This window comes from Octopus bimaculoides, chromosome 16, assembly GCF_046866305.1.
Source record: "Octopus bimaculoides isolate indiv1 chromosome 16, ASM4686630v1, whole genome shotgun sequence".
Lineage (NCBI taxonomy): Eukaryota > Metazoa > Mollusca > Cephalopoda > Octopoda > Octopodidae > Octopus > Octopus bimaculoides.
In genome coordinates, this window is record NC_142943.1 from 17581444 (window position 1) to 17597521 (window position 16078).

At 35.1% G+C, this 16078-nt stretch overlaps 1 protein-coding gene across 1 annotated transcript in view; it reads right to left on the bottom strand.

Moving 5' to 3' along the window:
• LOC106884049 (dual 3',5'-cyclic-AMP and -GMP phosphodiesterase 11A) overlaps nt 1-181 on the bottom strand; it is a 389181-nt gene extending 389000 nt beyond the window's left edge. Inside the window, exon 1 of the mRNA XM_052973868.2 lies at nt 1-181. This exon is cut by the window's left edge and continues 640 nt beyond it. The gene's annotated coding sequence lies outside the window, so the exon portion shown is untranslated.
• Nucleotides 182-16078: the final 15897 nt, after the last annotated feature.

Consider the following 16078-nt stretch of genomic DNA (forward strand, 5'->3'; position numbering starts at 1 on the left):
TCTGTTCTTTACTAGAGACATAAAGCTAAGTTACATATAAATACACTTAAGGGCAAGAATGGGTTTTGACTCAACTGTCAACTTTCATTTCTCATGTACATAAACAAGAATGCTATTGCAGCTGCTACTGCAACACCTATTAGAGATGCTATTACTTCTTTCACTGGTGCACTTCCAAAACATCAATATACTACTACTTCTACTAAATTATCGCTAAAAATATAAATAAAATACTACTAAAATAATTATAAAATACTTTATTAGACAAATTCGACATGAAAAGAAAACATTACAACATATTTTCTCATGTGCGCATCCACACATACATACACCCACATATACACACATTTATATATTAGATATAAGACACATGTACATATGCTTAAATAAACACACATACACATACGCTCACACACATCTACACCCACACATACACAGATACATATCTATATTTATATATGCACAAACATATGTATGTGTATATATATATATATATATATATATATATATATATATATATATATATATAGATATATATATATATATATATACGTACATACATACATATATACATATATATATACATATATATATATATATATATATATACATATATATATATATATATATATATATATATATATATATATATATATATATATATATATATATATATATATATATATATATATATATATATATATATGAATATATATATATATATATATATATATATATATATAAAATATACAAGAATAAGGGCAGAGAATCGTCAATTAATAATAGAATTAATAATTAACAATTTTGCCAAGTAGTTCAGTATGAAAAAAACCTTTATCGGTAAAACTATTTATCATATAAATATACAGGGATTAGCAATTGAGAAGCAACTCAATTGCTAATCCCTGTATATTTATAATATATATATATATATATATATATATATATATATATATATATATGCGAGCACACATATGTATGCATGTATACATAGACACACAGATACGAATAGAAAGAGACAGAAATATATTGTCGGATGAGTTTGTGCATGTATCTATGTAAACATATGCATATATGTATTCATATACACTTCGCATGTTTATTTTTTTTACACGTTCTCTATGTGGCTTGTGTGTTTTCTTGTCTACGTTTTGTTTGCAATGTCCTGTACCCAGATATGCACCTATACATACAGGTGGATGTCGGTATGCACATACCTATACGTATATATGCATATACTCATTTACTATTTGTTTATATATATATATATATATATATATATATATAATAAATGAGTATATGCATATATACGTACATGTTTGTACATACCTACATCTACCTGTATATATAGATGCATATCTGGGTACAGGACGTTGCAAACAAAACGTAGACAAAATGATAAACAAAGTACAGAAAACACACAGGCCACATAGAGAACATTTCCTTCTTCAGCTGCCACCATTCTAACACTGGCGTTTCGAAGAGTTATATATATATATATATATATATATATATATATATATATATATATATATATATAAGCAAAGTAGCTAGTTCTAAAATCTCTATAAGAGATCCAAGTAGTAACTGTACTGAAAAGTAATGGTTGTTAGCACCTCAACCTGACTGTTTCGTACAGTATGATGTTATTACTACTCAGTTGGAACAACTACATTGAGGTGGTAACAACTATTACGTTTTCAGTAGTGTTACTACTTACATCTCTTATACAGATTTTAGAACTAGCTACTTTGCTTGTTGCAAGATCAGCGGCTGAATGTCGCTGATTTATTTATATATTGCGATCTGGGACGAACGACTGCCATGTCTAGCAGACAGGTGTACCAGTACTGAGAAAGGGTAAGACCCTGAAACCAGCTGGTCTTCTAGTTCTGTCAATGCTGGATGAGAGTTGTTCGCTCCCTTGTTTGCAATATAACGGACACAGATAGTGTGTCATTAACCAGCTGGAGGAGGTGCCCTCCTGGGGTTAAAAAAGAGTAGTAACATTGTTCTGTACGGAAGTCAGGTTGAGGTGGTAGCAACCATATATATATATATATATATATATATATATATATATATATATATATATATATATATATATATATATATATATATATATATATATATATGATCCCCGCTCTTTTCAAGACGGAACCACTTTATGTCTGAACTTTGTCTCCCTTAGCTCGTTTTTTAGGTACCTGGTCCGATCTGAGCAATTATTGTTCTTATACGCGTATTGCATTCATATATATATGCATATGTGTGCGTGCGCGCGTGCGCGTGCGCGTGTGTAGTAGTAGTAGTAGTAGTAGTATATGGATTCATAAAATATTGCACTTAGCACAAAAAGCGCCTATAGTCGACTCGCCTAACAGACCACATAGCGATCCAATACAGAGGAATATAGGGTGGAGTCCAATGTAGTTGGGGGATGTCCAGAGATTAAATCAATGGATTCATCCCTCATACCAGGTGACCTTTTATGGTACGTGTTTGTAAAAGTGTATGTGCGACTGAGAACAGGAGAAATTCTATCACAGGCTGATAGGAATCTGTTGTTATCCATGTAATCCAATACCACTTACTCCTGGTTAGGCGGTCGGCGACTAAAACGGAGCTTACTCAGTAACAAAGGCTTGTAATTACATAGCAGGATTAAAAGCATAACCTGAAATGGGGACCAAAGGCCGTTTGGGGCTAAAAATATTGCGGAAAAACGTGAAATTCTTTGAGCAGACGTGTGACTTATGCGAAATCTGTGATGAGCCCGAGTGACGCTGATGACTTGGAATCGCCTGTGATATATATATATATATATATATATATATAGTAGAAGTAGTAGTAGTAGTAGTAGTAGTAGTAGTAATAGTAGTAGTAGTAGTAGTAGTAGTAGTAGTAGTAGTAGTAGTAGTAGTAGTAAATGGTAAATGTTTTTATTTTTCATTCCCTTCGAAATTGCACTTAACTGTTCTTTTGGACATTTTAACTGTTCCTTTTAGTATGTAAGGTGATCTGTTAAGGCTCGCCTCTTTGTGTTTAAATGTACACTAATCTTTATATGAAAAATATGTCTTTGTATACATGATAGGCCGCTGGTAGAAAAAATTTGTATAACTTTTCCTACCCTCTATTAATTTTAAGAAATGATTTTAACAATATCTGAAGTTTAATCAGAATTTTCACTTGCTTCCCATTGAAACTGCGCTTGCGCGGAGAATTTGAAAAATTATGATATATAAGGATGAGCCACGTGTTATTTGGTCTCTAATTTATATGTTAATGTTTTGGCGTATCCGCTGATGAGAACTTCGTCTTGCAAATTATTTTATTTGCTAATTAAAGTTCGAAACGCAAGGTCCGGCTGTAAAACATGGAAAACATGGAAAAATTGCTCTTAACTGTGGTTTGGACTTGTTGACCTAGTATGTAAGGCGACCTGTTAAGGCTCGCCTCTTTCTGCTTAAATGTACACTAATTTGTATATATATATATATATATATATATATATATATATACATACAGAGAGAGAGAGAGAATGAAAACGGGAGGAGAGAGAGGGAGGGAAGGCGAGAGAGAGAGAGAGAGAATAATGGTTACGCATTAAAAAAACTGCAGCCCTTGACCGACCAAAGAAGTCTGATGAGTAGATTTGGTACATGGAAACTGAAAGAAACCTGCCAGTTGTGTATGTGTGTGTGTTTGTGTGCATATTTATACGAGGTGGTATCAAAATGTTCCTGGAGTAGTTCTGTAGCGCACCAACAGATAGCATACGGTTTCGTTCGCTGTGAGAGCTAGCGGAGACCTTCATGTGTTTACTTCGCATGTCGTGAAACATATATTTGTGATCACGTGTATGCTGTAGTCTCTGATTTTGTCATGGACAGTGTCGTGTGGAAGTAGAACATCCATATTTGGTTGGCTCCTAATGTAATGTGCCACAATATAAATGGACATGCGCAGAGAATGTTGGAAGAGAGTCGGTGAGCTGTTAATCAGAGTTGTGTTGGTGATTTCGTGTTGGAGTTAAGTTTGAGAGCGGAGATAATTTTGTGAGTTAGTTGTTGTTGAATATTGTTGTGCAAATTGTTACTGAAAATTTGTTGAAGTTACTGCTGTTATTAATTTCTTGAAAATTGTGAATTGTTTGTATACCTAGTGTTAGGAATGCAGGCTACTAGTTACGCGGTGGCGGCGGGCAAAAGCCGGTCAGCTGACACTATGGAAATGAAAGAGGTAAAAATAGAAATGTAAAAGTTAAAGAGACATTTCGAATTTATGAAGAAGGAGGGAGACTGCCTTCGGGTTAGTTCACCAAAAGAAGCCGCAGAAAGAGCAGAGAAGAGAATAATAATTTACAAGACATTAAATGTGACTACAGAAAGAATTGAGATAGCCGAGGTGGACGAGATCGAAGAATGCCTAAGTGTAATTATGGAAGTGACAACTTTCTACACGAGAGTCAAGAAATATGGTACAGTGGTCGTACAGTTCAAGAGTGAGGAAGAGACGAAGAGGTACTCCACTGTACCTCTGAGAACGGATAAGTGGGCACTTTTGCCGGTATACTGCGGTAGAAGAGCAGCAAGAATAAGGATTGGAAGAATATCTCCCGAGATAGACATAGAATGGCTGGTAGCAGTTGTGGTTTTTAATTGCAAGGACGAGGTGGAGATCGTGATAGTGGAGAGATCAAAGGAGATTAACTGCTGGGGTTATGGGTTAGAAATTTTAACCCATATAACCCTACCAGACCTGCACAATATTGCGGAGGTGTTGGTGCTCCCGGATGACACCCGACTGAGGGTCGTTGTGGAGGGGAAGCCACCCGTATGCTATAAATGTAGAAGTAGGGGACACATGCTGGCGGTGTGTCCCCTAAGAGAGGTACAGGTAGAGGAGACATAGGTCAGTGAAGAAGCAGTGGTGGAAGGTGAAAAAAAGGAGGAAGAAGAAAAACAGGAGCAAGAAGAAAAAGAGGAGCAAGAGAAAAATGTGGAGGAAATTGCAACAGAGAGAAAGAGAGCGAGGATCGAATCGCCACCAAAAGAGACCTCAAAAAAAAGAAAGGTAAAAAGAAGACAGCGGAGGAAGAGGAAAATATAGAGAATCGAACCCAAGAACTCGAGGATACATATAAATATGCAAGAGACCCGGAAAAAGCGTCGAAAATTGGGAGAGGAAAGTGGAAGAGATGTATGAAGAAACGATATATGATAACCCAATAAGAAGACAATACCGTACGTTAATGTACTATGAAAAAGATATAGAGATAGAAAAGAGGATATCGAAAATAAAAGGGCTGATAAGAGTAAGGTTGGATCCGGTGATAATTGAAGGATATGATAAAGCTGCACTGGTGGAAGAGAATGTGGTGAAGAGACTTAAAGAGATATATCCGCAAAAAACTATAGCGTGTGGATTATATGTGCGCTATGATAATCTGCCAAACGTTATAACGACAGAGGATCTATTGCCATATATAACAATTGAAGAATAAAAAGATCATAAACTGTATCAAAAACTGTATGAAAAAACAGTCAACTGAAGTTGCGAGCTTTGTAGGGCTCGCAAGCCATTTCATCATTTCATTGTAAGTATTTCATTTCATACTCATCATTCGTTCTATGTACCCCACATTTTGTATTGTCTGTCTGTCCTAGTAGTGTCCATTCTGTGTTAAGGCTTTTATGCCTATAATAAAGAGTAAGAGAGAGTCGGTGAGTTGTGTAAAGCCGAGAGTTGCGTGTTGTCGAGTATAATTACAAATATTGTGTATCTTGAGGAGAACGGTTTGCGAAGACGTTATTCATTATCCCTTTATATCGTACGTCGAACGTGCGATACAATAGACAGGAAGGTGGAACAAAGAACAAACGTGAAATTTAGCGTTAAACTTGGGATGTCTGTTACAGACGCATTGTGCAATCTTCGGCAAGCTTACGGTGACGAAGCAATGGGTTGTACGCAATGTTTCGAGTGGCAGGGGCACTTCAAAAGCGAAAGAACCTCCCTGGAAGACGATGAGGGAGCGTCACGAGCGTCACTCTGGAAATGTGGAGAAAATTCATGAGTTTGTGCGTGAAGATTGTCGGAGAGCAATCATCGACATTGCTGAAGTTGTTGGTCAGTAGCATGGGTCCGTGCAGGCAATCCTAACGTCTGGATTCTTTACGACAACAATATACTTTGTCTACGAGCTCTCCACACACGATATCGCTTCCGCACCCACCCTATTCTTAAGATTTATCACCTGAGGACTTCTATGTCTTCTCCAAGACGAAGAAGCTGTTCAAAGGTCGCCGTTAAAATACCGTTGTTGGGATCAAGAGCGAATCGCAGAAGGTTCTCGACATGCTTGCGGAAAACTTCTTCCAGACTGGATTTCAAAAGTTGCAGGTACGCTGGGACCTTTGTATTGTTGCGAAAGGTGACTATTTCGAAGGAGATAATGTTAAGACTTAGGTAAATAAGCTATTTTTCATTAAACATAACTAATCAGGGAACTCTTTGATGCCATCTCGTATACACACACAAACATATATATATATATATATATATATATATATATATATATATATATATATATATATATATATATATATATATGTCTCTTTTACTCTCTTTTACTCTCTTTTACGTGTTTCAGTCATTTGACTGCGGCCATGCTGGAGCATCACCTTTAGTCGAGAAAATCGACCCCAGGACTTATTCTTTGTAAGCCTAGTACTTATTCTATCGGTCTCTTTTTGCCGAACCACTAAGTTACGGGGATGTAAACACACCAGCATCGGTTGTCAAGCGATGCTGGAGGTACAAACACAGACACTCAAACACACATACATATATATATATATATATTTTTTTTTTTTTTTTTTTTTTTAAATAACGTTGACCACTAACGTGGACAATTAATGTGCTAGAAATAGATCACATCTTGTGTTTATTAAGACTTAAATTGTTCTCAACATGAAATATAGCAGCATACCAAAACGTGAGCGGGCAAGACATTTAAATTCACCTAAAAAAGCATTGTTAAACAGGAACCGGTTTCGGATTTAACAAATCTTACCATTTGTCCATTCCTCTTCAGCCTGATTTGTAATGTAACCGCAATCATCAGAATCGTATACAGAGTTGCCCACCGCCATGGGTGCGCGTGCATATGGTTCTGCTAATTACAGCTTAATGGTAAAATTCAAAAGTCTTCGTTTTGGCGCGCTAATTCCAGGAATATATCTGCAGAAAATATTTACTGCGTCGTATATATTCAGTATGAGAACATGGGTAATGGGTAAAATATTATTATAAAATCTGGTAATAATCATATATTAATTAATATCGATTAATTATCAGGAGGCCAGCACATCTAAAGAATTAAAGAGATTCAGAATCTCAGGGGATTAAGGTACATTTTAAAAAAATAACGTTGACCACTAGCGTGGACAATTAATGTGCTAGAAATAGATCACATCTTGTGTCTATTAAGACCTAAATTGTTCTCAACATGAAATATAGCAGCATACCAAAACGTGAGCGGGCACGCATGTGTTTGCGCGCACACACACTAACCCACACACATGCGTACAAACAAACAAAAAGAACACAGTGTGAATAACGGATACTCAAAACTATTGAAAAGGTTGCAAAACGCAACGAAAATTTTAGAAAAATAAAAAAAGAGATAAGTGGAAATTTTACCGGTGAGTGTGTTAAATTATAAGGCACTAAAAGAGAATGACTTTCCCCAGACACAACAGAATATATATATATATATATATATATATATATATATATATATATATATATATATATATATTTATATATATATATATATAATGTGTGTGTGTGTGGGTGTGTGTGTGTGTGCGTGTGTGTGTGCGTGTGTGTGTGTGTGTGTGTATGTGTGTATTTCAGAATGAAAAGTATATGTATATGGGGATCCTTTCTGTTTGGCAGCCAATTTTCAGTCACTTCAATTTCTGTTCGAATTGATTTCATATTCGATGTAATGATGTAGTGTTATATGCTAATCAATGCTATCAAATTCATTTTCACCATAAATCAATAAATAGTTATTAGTTTACATTATTTATATTATTTATATTTGACGGGCATATGGCGTAGTGGTTAATAGCGCAGGCTACTAACCCCAAGATTCCGAGTTCGATTCCAGGCAGTGACCTTAATAATAATAATAATAATAACATCACAAATATACCTGAGGAATGAGAACCCCGGTTCAAAATTTCCCCAAGACACTTGATGAAGGTTGAAGGGTATATCAGCCGAAACCTGTTAACAACAAACAAGATGAGGACAAATATCCGTCAAATATAAATAATGTACATAATTCCTCAACTCTTAAATATAGAATAATAGTTATTAGCTTTTAAAGTTTGCAAATTTTGGGTACTTATAGCCAATCGCAAGCCACAGACACATTTGTGCCCCTTTCCATAGTAACAAGCCAAATTTGCGAACTATTTTGTCTGTGAGATAGCTCGTGTTGACAAATATATTCAACGCGAAAGCATGTGCATCGACGCAGTATTTTGCTGTTTGTGCTCATCTGCTCCTTGTGCCCATCCGCTGCTTGTAACCCAAATAGGCTTTAAATCACGCACCTCCAATTTTTTGGTGGGGGTGGTGGTTGCATAATTGTATGAATTCTCGAGTGTAGACTATAAATTTTCAAAAATTTTCTGTAAATTCCAAACGGTAAAAAAGATTCCAGGGGTTATTTGTCGTGTGTAAAACAGTTCATTTATCTACTGTTTCATATTAAAACACGCCAGGTACAAAATGATAGCTTCCAAATCCGACTAGATGTGTGCACACGCACACAAATTGATAAGGGATCAAACTTTAAACCTCTATAACATTTTTTTTTAATTCTGGAAAAAGTGTAATATCTCCTGAGATTCAGCTTGGAAAACTACATTAATAAACCAAATTTTAAAATTTGCAATAAACTTTGAAATTTCCATAGCTACAGCCAAAGGGAAAAGATCCACGTTTGGTAGTTCCATGGTTAAATAGATAATAAAGTTATAGGTAAGAATTTACAAGAAAAAACAAAGACGAAGACGGATGTATAAACAACAAAAAGATGTATTAGTTTAACGCTCGGCAATTGAGAAAGTCTTTTACGTTTCGAGCAGACGCTCTTCGACAGAAAGGAACGCAGAAATAAACAGGGAAAGAAAATTAAAAAAGGGTTTAGTAGCTAAAGTCCATTAGCAGTTCCATACGTGAATATTCAATAATAACCTATGGCAAATTTAGAAGTTCCACTTTTGAATAGAGAGTGAATTAGGATTGAGTAGATATAATATACTACAGTGAGATGGAAAGATAGAATGGTGGGTGCATGAACGTAGATATAAACTAGTAAATATAGTAAGGACATGTTTGGCGAAAGAAGTTAGGAGATACACGCACGCGCGCGCAAGCGCGCACGTGCACACGCACACAAATTGATAAGGGATCAAAAATATCAGATGTCAGAATAGTTTCATCTCATGGCTCATCACTAGCGTTGGTCAGTCATAAGACAACAAGAGTGGGACGGAGTGAGTTAGAATGGTAATTAAGTAATTGTAGAAGATAATGAAGTTCTCGAATTATAGCCCCAACTACAGTGAACGGGATACGACTTAGAAGTGAGGAGAGATTTAGGGCTCACCTAGTTATAATGGTGCTAGAAATAAATGCAAATAATATTAATTAGAATTTTAAAATTTGCAGTGTGAGTGGAAATATTCGCTCGTTGGGAATAAGAAGAATAAAGAATAAAGAATTATAAACAAATTTTTAAATACCTTTTTTTTTTATTAAGTTCTAGTAGATCGAAATTGTAGGGCCCAGGGATGAAACAAATATAGTAATAATGTATAATGGATATCATATAAGTAAATCAGTGAAGAAATTTAAGTTGAATTAATTATATATATTTTGTATCCAGTGTTTTAACTCCATAACCGTGAGAAGAGAAGGCCTAGTGTTGTTCACTTAATAACAATAATGTTGCAATTGAAGAGGTATTCAATTAATTATAATGAAGGTGAGATAAATTAAGGGGGAAATAAAAATCTATAAAATAAGAAGGTATGTTCTTTTTCCTAAGGTAGTGTATATGTTTTGTGAGAGAAAATATATATATAAGGAAGTGTAATGTTTTGTGAGAGAAAAATATATTTTTCATATTCCAGTGAGTTTAAATGCGCAGAGTATCTTTGCTTGAAATTAATAGTCGCTCCATTATAAATCTTAGTGGAGTTTTGGAATGTTTTTTTAAGGACCGTGCACTTATAAACGATATTAAACCTCTTGCTTTGAGCTCGTAGCGGGCAGTTATCCTGAATTTTGAAGTTACAATTGGATCTGTTTGGTTTAGGAGTTCCCCCATCCCCCGCTAAGTGAAAGAGAGTATGCATGATCAGAGGATGTATGATGGTTTAAGCTAGTTCTTTCCAGTCCGTTCTACATACATCAATCGTTTTCGAGGTGATTTATGCTTTCATTGTAGGTATTGAGAATTGAAAACATAGATGTTCCTGACTCATGGGAGAAATTAAGCGCAGTGTTATTGTCGCCGTTGATGGTAGAAACCCTATTATTGCAATTAGGATTACTGATGTTGTTACTATTATTACTATTATATTACTGCTATTATTAGTGTTATTATTACTATTACTATCATCACGATAGGTGTTAATATTACTAGCAGCAGCGCCACCACAATCTTATATTCACATTAATGTTAGTATTCTGGTTATTTTTATAGTTTCTATTATTACGATCAGTAGTAATATTATTATAGTTATAGCTGTTATAACCATCATCACCATCATTATCACCACCACCACCATTATTATTATTATTCTCGTTAGTAGTGGATGGTAAGTGATGTCTATTAAGCTTGCACTTATTAGATGCGGCTATGCTGGATTCTAAGCCAGGTGGTGTGAAATGGGATAATTTAAGGGTAAGTCGGTTAAAGGTAGAGTGGTACTTAGGGTGGGGTGGTAAATGAGATTTGATAATGGCAAAGAATTGCTCAGGTAGGCCCTTAACATTTAAGGAGAAGGGAATGTGTATCAAAGTAGAGTTCTTCCCCCATTTTTATTAGATAATCTGGTGGGGGCTGCAGAGTTCGTTTTTCTAGTGGATATTAAGGATACATTTCCATTTAGTGAATTACATTTTGCAAGGTTTTGGGGTGGTGTGGGAGAGGCGGTTGGATATGCCCAGTAAGCTGCTTATTATGGTTCGAGGTAATAGGTGGAGTGTTCTATCTATTGTAGGTAATGTTATATTCGTAGTTTGTGGGCGCGTAGAATTAGGATATAATTGAGATAGATAGTTCTTAAGCTTAGTATTAGACACGAATTTTATTTTTTGTGAGAAACCGCTGGCGGCAAGTGCCTGATTATTATTAGTGGCGTGGTTATTAGATATTTCCTCCTTTGCAGACAGATCACAAACTATAATAGAGATACTATTAATCACGTTACTAAAAACAGATCTATGGGTATTCATTAGGCTTATGGTACAGAGAATATAACGAAGAGCTTAAATCTCTTACGTCGAGGAAATTGGTTATTTTATTGGTATTCTCAAATGAAATAGTTAGACTAAAAATTGATAAAAAAACTTATGCAGGACCTTTCTGGTTTTCTCAAGAGATGGTGTGGAGAAACCGGTAGTGACCAGGAGAGCATCATCGCAATGCAGTCCACTGTGGGTTGCAGGAAAGTACATGCGATGTTGCTGGATGAGGTAAATCCAACGAGGTCTGTGACCTGAGCCGAATCTGAGGAACACATATCGAAGAAACCATCATTAAATTCTCTACACCAGAGTTTATTATTGAAGGTAATACTTGACCCCTTCTCAAGATCCGAATTCACTCATGTGACCTCAGAGTTTCCTTCTTGACTAGCTCATACTTAGAGCAAAAAAAAAAGCAACCGACAAAGTCTTTTTATTTTTTGTGATTAAAAAGTAAAATTTTCGTCCATGCAAATGCTTTAAAATTTAATTTTAAATATTGAAATTTATATAAAATTCCTGCTCTACTTTCCCTGTCTTTGCAACAAGAAGCTTCGCAGATTAGAATATTATCATTCTCGGAAAAGAGAAACCAAAGTTTGAAACGAAAATCAAAACCAAAGTGGGCAGCAATCAACATTATTTTGAATCCAAATATTATGAACAGTGTGAGTAAATTGATAGCATGTCCCATTCTGAACAATTTTGTTGTTTCCCATATCTGTTATTTTGTCAGAACACATGAACAACTACTGGCTACTGCAATTTGCACTATTTGATTGCAGCTTTGACAAAACACAAACATCTCAGAACCATCAGAATTCCGTAATTGCTCTGAACACCTTTGGCCAACACTGAATTGATGCAGCAATCGATCAGTGGAAACCAGCTTCGATTCAGTTGCAAAATAGATCAGTCGAGAAAAATCCTGATATATTGAAAAGGTTAATTCATTGTACTGAAATTTTGGCTTGTCAAGAATTATCATTCGGAAGACACGATGAACCAGAAGAATCAAACAGTAAGGGTAATTTTCTGGATATATGTGAAGCAGTAGCGGAATACAATAACTGTTTAAGATTGCATTTAGATTTAGTGAAGAAAAATGCTAACTACACATTTTCTAGAATTTCAAGTGATTTTCAAACGTAAATCGTTCAACTGAATAGCTGCTACAAGTGAAGGTGAAATTAAGGTTATGATAAAAAAAAAAACAGCATTTATTGCTCTTATATTTTTAATGAGAATACAGACCTTCGAATTAAATCTCAATTGATACGCGGTTTGCGATTTGTTGATAAGAAGGAAAAACCTCAAGAAGGGTTTTGGGGAAAAACAGAAAAGCTGTATCACAGACAGAAATTCGAAAGTTTATTAATCAATTTAAATGTGGCCATAAATTCATCACACAAACTTATGATGGAGCGAGTATGATGGCTGAGCATTTGAAAAGAGTGCAAACAAGAATAAAGGAGATTTTGGTGCGAATGTCGTATTTGTATATTGTTATTCACATTTACTTAATTTGGTTTCGTCTCAATCAACTTCAAGTATTCGTGAATGTCCAATTTTCTTCCAAACTTTAAAATGAATTTCAACTTTTTCTCATTGTCGACGGCTTGAAAAGCCCTACTTGATGAAATCGTTGGAAGGTGATTTCCAATTTTACCCGAGACCCATTGGAAGTATTCATCTCGACATGTGTCCATTTTCAACCGAGTACTTCAGAAGTAGCACAGTCAAGGGGATTCATTGCAATTCTAGATTTTCAGTTTAAATTTTTTTGTGGCTTTTGAAACCATATAGAGTGGCTCGGAGATTCTGTTTTTGATTCTTCAAAACAGTTCGCTTGATATTTTGAGGTGTATTCGTAAGTTTGAGAACTTCAAAAACAATCGGTTGATATTGTCACGTCAGGTGTAATTGTATTAACTGTAGTGAAAGATTAGGCTGGCTTTGTATATTGCAGACAGAACCCAAACTCTTGAATATTTAACATCAGATTTATTTAAGGGAAGGCTGAAAATGAATACGTACTTAAATTACCAATTCCTCACTGATAGAGAGACTAGGATATAGGGATCGACTTAACTGTGACTGCTCGGTCATTAGTTATCTTCAAAAAGCGAGACCGCCGAATTTTATTGAAGCTTTGTCCTTGGTTTGCTTGGAGAGTTCAATTCGTTTCTTTTCGGCAAATCTATTGATTATTTTGGTATAAAATGTATCAGCACTACGCTCTATCTTCATCTTCGTCACAAGGTGAAGAAGATGATAGAGCGTAGTGCTGATACATTCTTCTTCATCTTCTTCATCTTCTTCATGGAAACGAAGACCAAATTACCCAATCTCTCTTCACTTTGAGAACACCCCATATCTTTATTTGCGCACTTTAATGAAGAAAGCGATTTATCGCGGGAGAAATTGTGTTTTCTTCGAAAGCTATGAAAGCTCTGGTTGATTTCTAGCTTAACTGGAGAAGTAAGTGTTAATCTCAAGGACACTTGAGATGATATTCTAACTGCTTGTCTGATCTCCTACAAACCGATTAGTCGAAAAAAATGATGTTCACATTAAGCTTGACTGCCCCAATTGTGGTTCACTCATGATAGTGAACAGATAATTTGGTGAAAAGGGTCTAAATCTTAAGGTTCACTACAACATCAAGAAAAACGCGTTTGAAGAATTTTATTGCCGGATTCTGGATGGTGTCGCTGAAATTTGTTTAACATTTTTCATGAAGTTATTGTTTACGTTGAGCAAAGATTTAAAACCCTAAATTTTTAAATCCTTGAGTTCAGATTTTTTGAATTGTTGAATCCGAAGCTTTTTCACGCTTACAAAAAAAAAAAATTCGATGGAAGCGTTTTCATCTTTGGATGTCTGTAAAAACATATTGAATTTAGATGGATTTAAGTGCGAGTTGAAATCAATTTATGCTACAGATTTTGCGAAGCAAGTGTCAAACATCCTAGAAGTCGCTGACATAATACAGGAGCTAGAACTAAATCAAGCTCTGGCCGAATTAGCAAAATTACTACATCTCATTCTGACAGTACCTGCCACATCTGCTTCCTGTGAGAAATCGCTTTCTTCATTAAAGCGAGTAAATAAAGATATGAGGTATTTCTCAAAGAGAAGAGAGATTGGGTAATTTGGTCTTCATTTCCATGAATAAAGACTTTTTGAAGAAGAAGGTAGAACGTAGTGCTGATACATTTTATAACGAAGTAATCGATGAATTTGCTAAAAAGAAACGAATTGAGCTAATTTACAAATACATTTTTAAATAGCTCATTAGTTAAATAGCTCATTAGTTAAATAGCTCATTAGTTAAATAGCTCATTAGTTAAATAGCTCATTATTTTCTCAGATTTCTCTTCGGCGCCACGATAGTGCTAATGAGGAACATCAAGTCCAGTGGAGTGGGACGTCAGCCCGAAGTGTGGCTTGTTGGTAGAAGCGCATTTTCTTAAACTAAAATTAGTTCATATCACACTCAAGATGCTTTTGGTGAGGGGGAGAGTAATGGCTCAACTACCTCACTCTCTGCCTTAGCGACTGCCCTGCATCATGGACTTCATGTGCTACTTTCCAAATGACCCTTCGACACTAGTTTGTATGCATGTATGCATGTATGCATGCATGTATGTATGTATGTATGTATGTATGTATGTATGTATGTATTTGTATGTATGTTTATGGGTGGATAGGAATGTACGTATATATATATATATATATATATATATATGTATATAACTAAATACATGTACAGTTATATATATATGCATATGTATATGTATGTACACACACACACGCACAAACATATATATATATATATATATATGTTAATTCTCTAAATGAAGTATTAACAGTAACTGCACGATAAAGTGTAGTATATTGCCACTTAAGTGTGGCTGACCCCTAGGGGTGGATGTTACTGTTGCTTTTAGCCCCAGGAGGAGATGTCCTCCTGGGGCTAAAAGCAACAGTAACATCCACCCCTAGGGGTCAGCCACACTTAAGTGGCAATATACTACACTTTATATATATATATATATATATATATATATATATATATATATTAGGGTTATGACTTTTTGTAAGCAAAAGTCGATGACCAATTTCATATAATTTGGGAAAATTACCTTTATTTTAAGCTTTTAAAAAAAACCTCTCCCCCACCCCAAGGATTTAAGCAGCGGAAATATTAAAGTGTGAATCTAGTGCCATCTAGTGATTATAGTTTTAAAAGCCCATAACTCCGAAACTACTTCAAATAGAAATCCGAAATTTCAGATATATTATTTCTGTATTGCATTAAGTCAGCACACTAAGTTTGTTATGAACACCACTAGAATTTTGCATGATCTGGGTCAAAAGTGGTGATCGATTTCTTAAGTTAGGGGTGACATTGTTTTCAAGTAAAGCAAAATGAATGTTAGTTTTCTAACTGCTATAAAATTATTCATCGAATTAGAGAATAGTGTTACTAGGTTGTGAAAGGGAATAA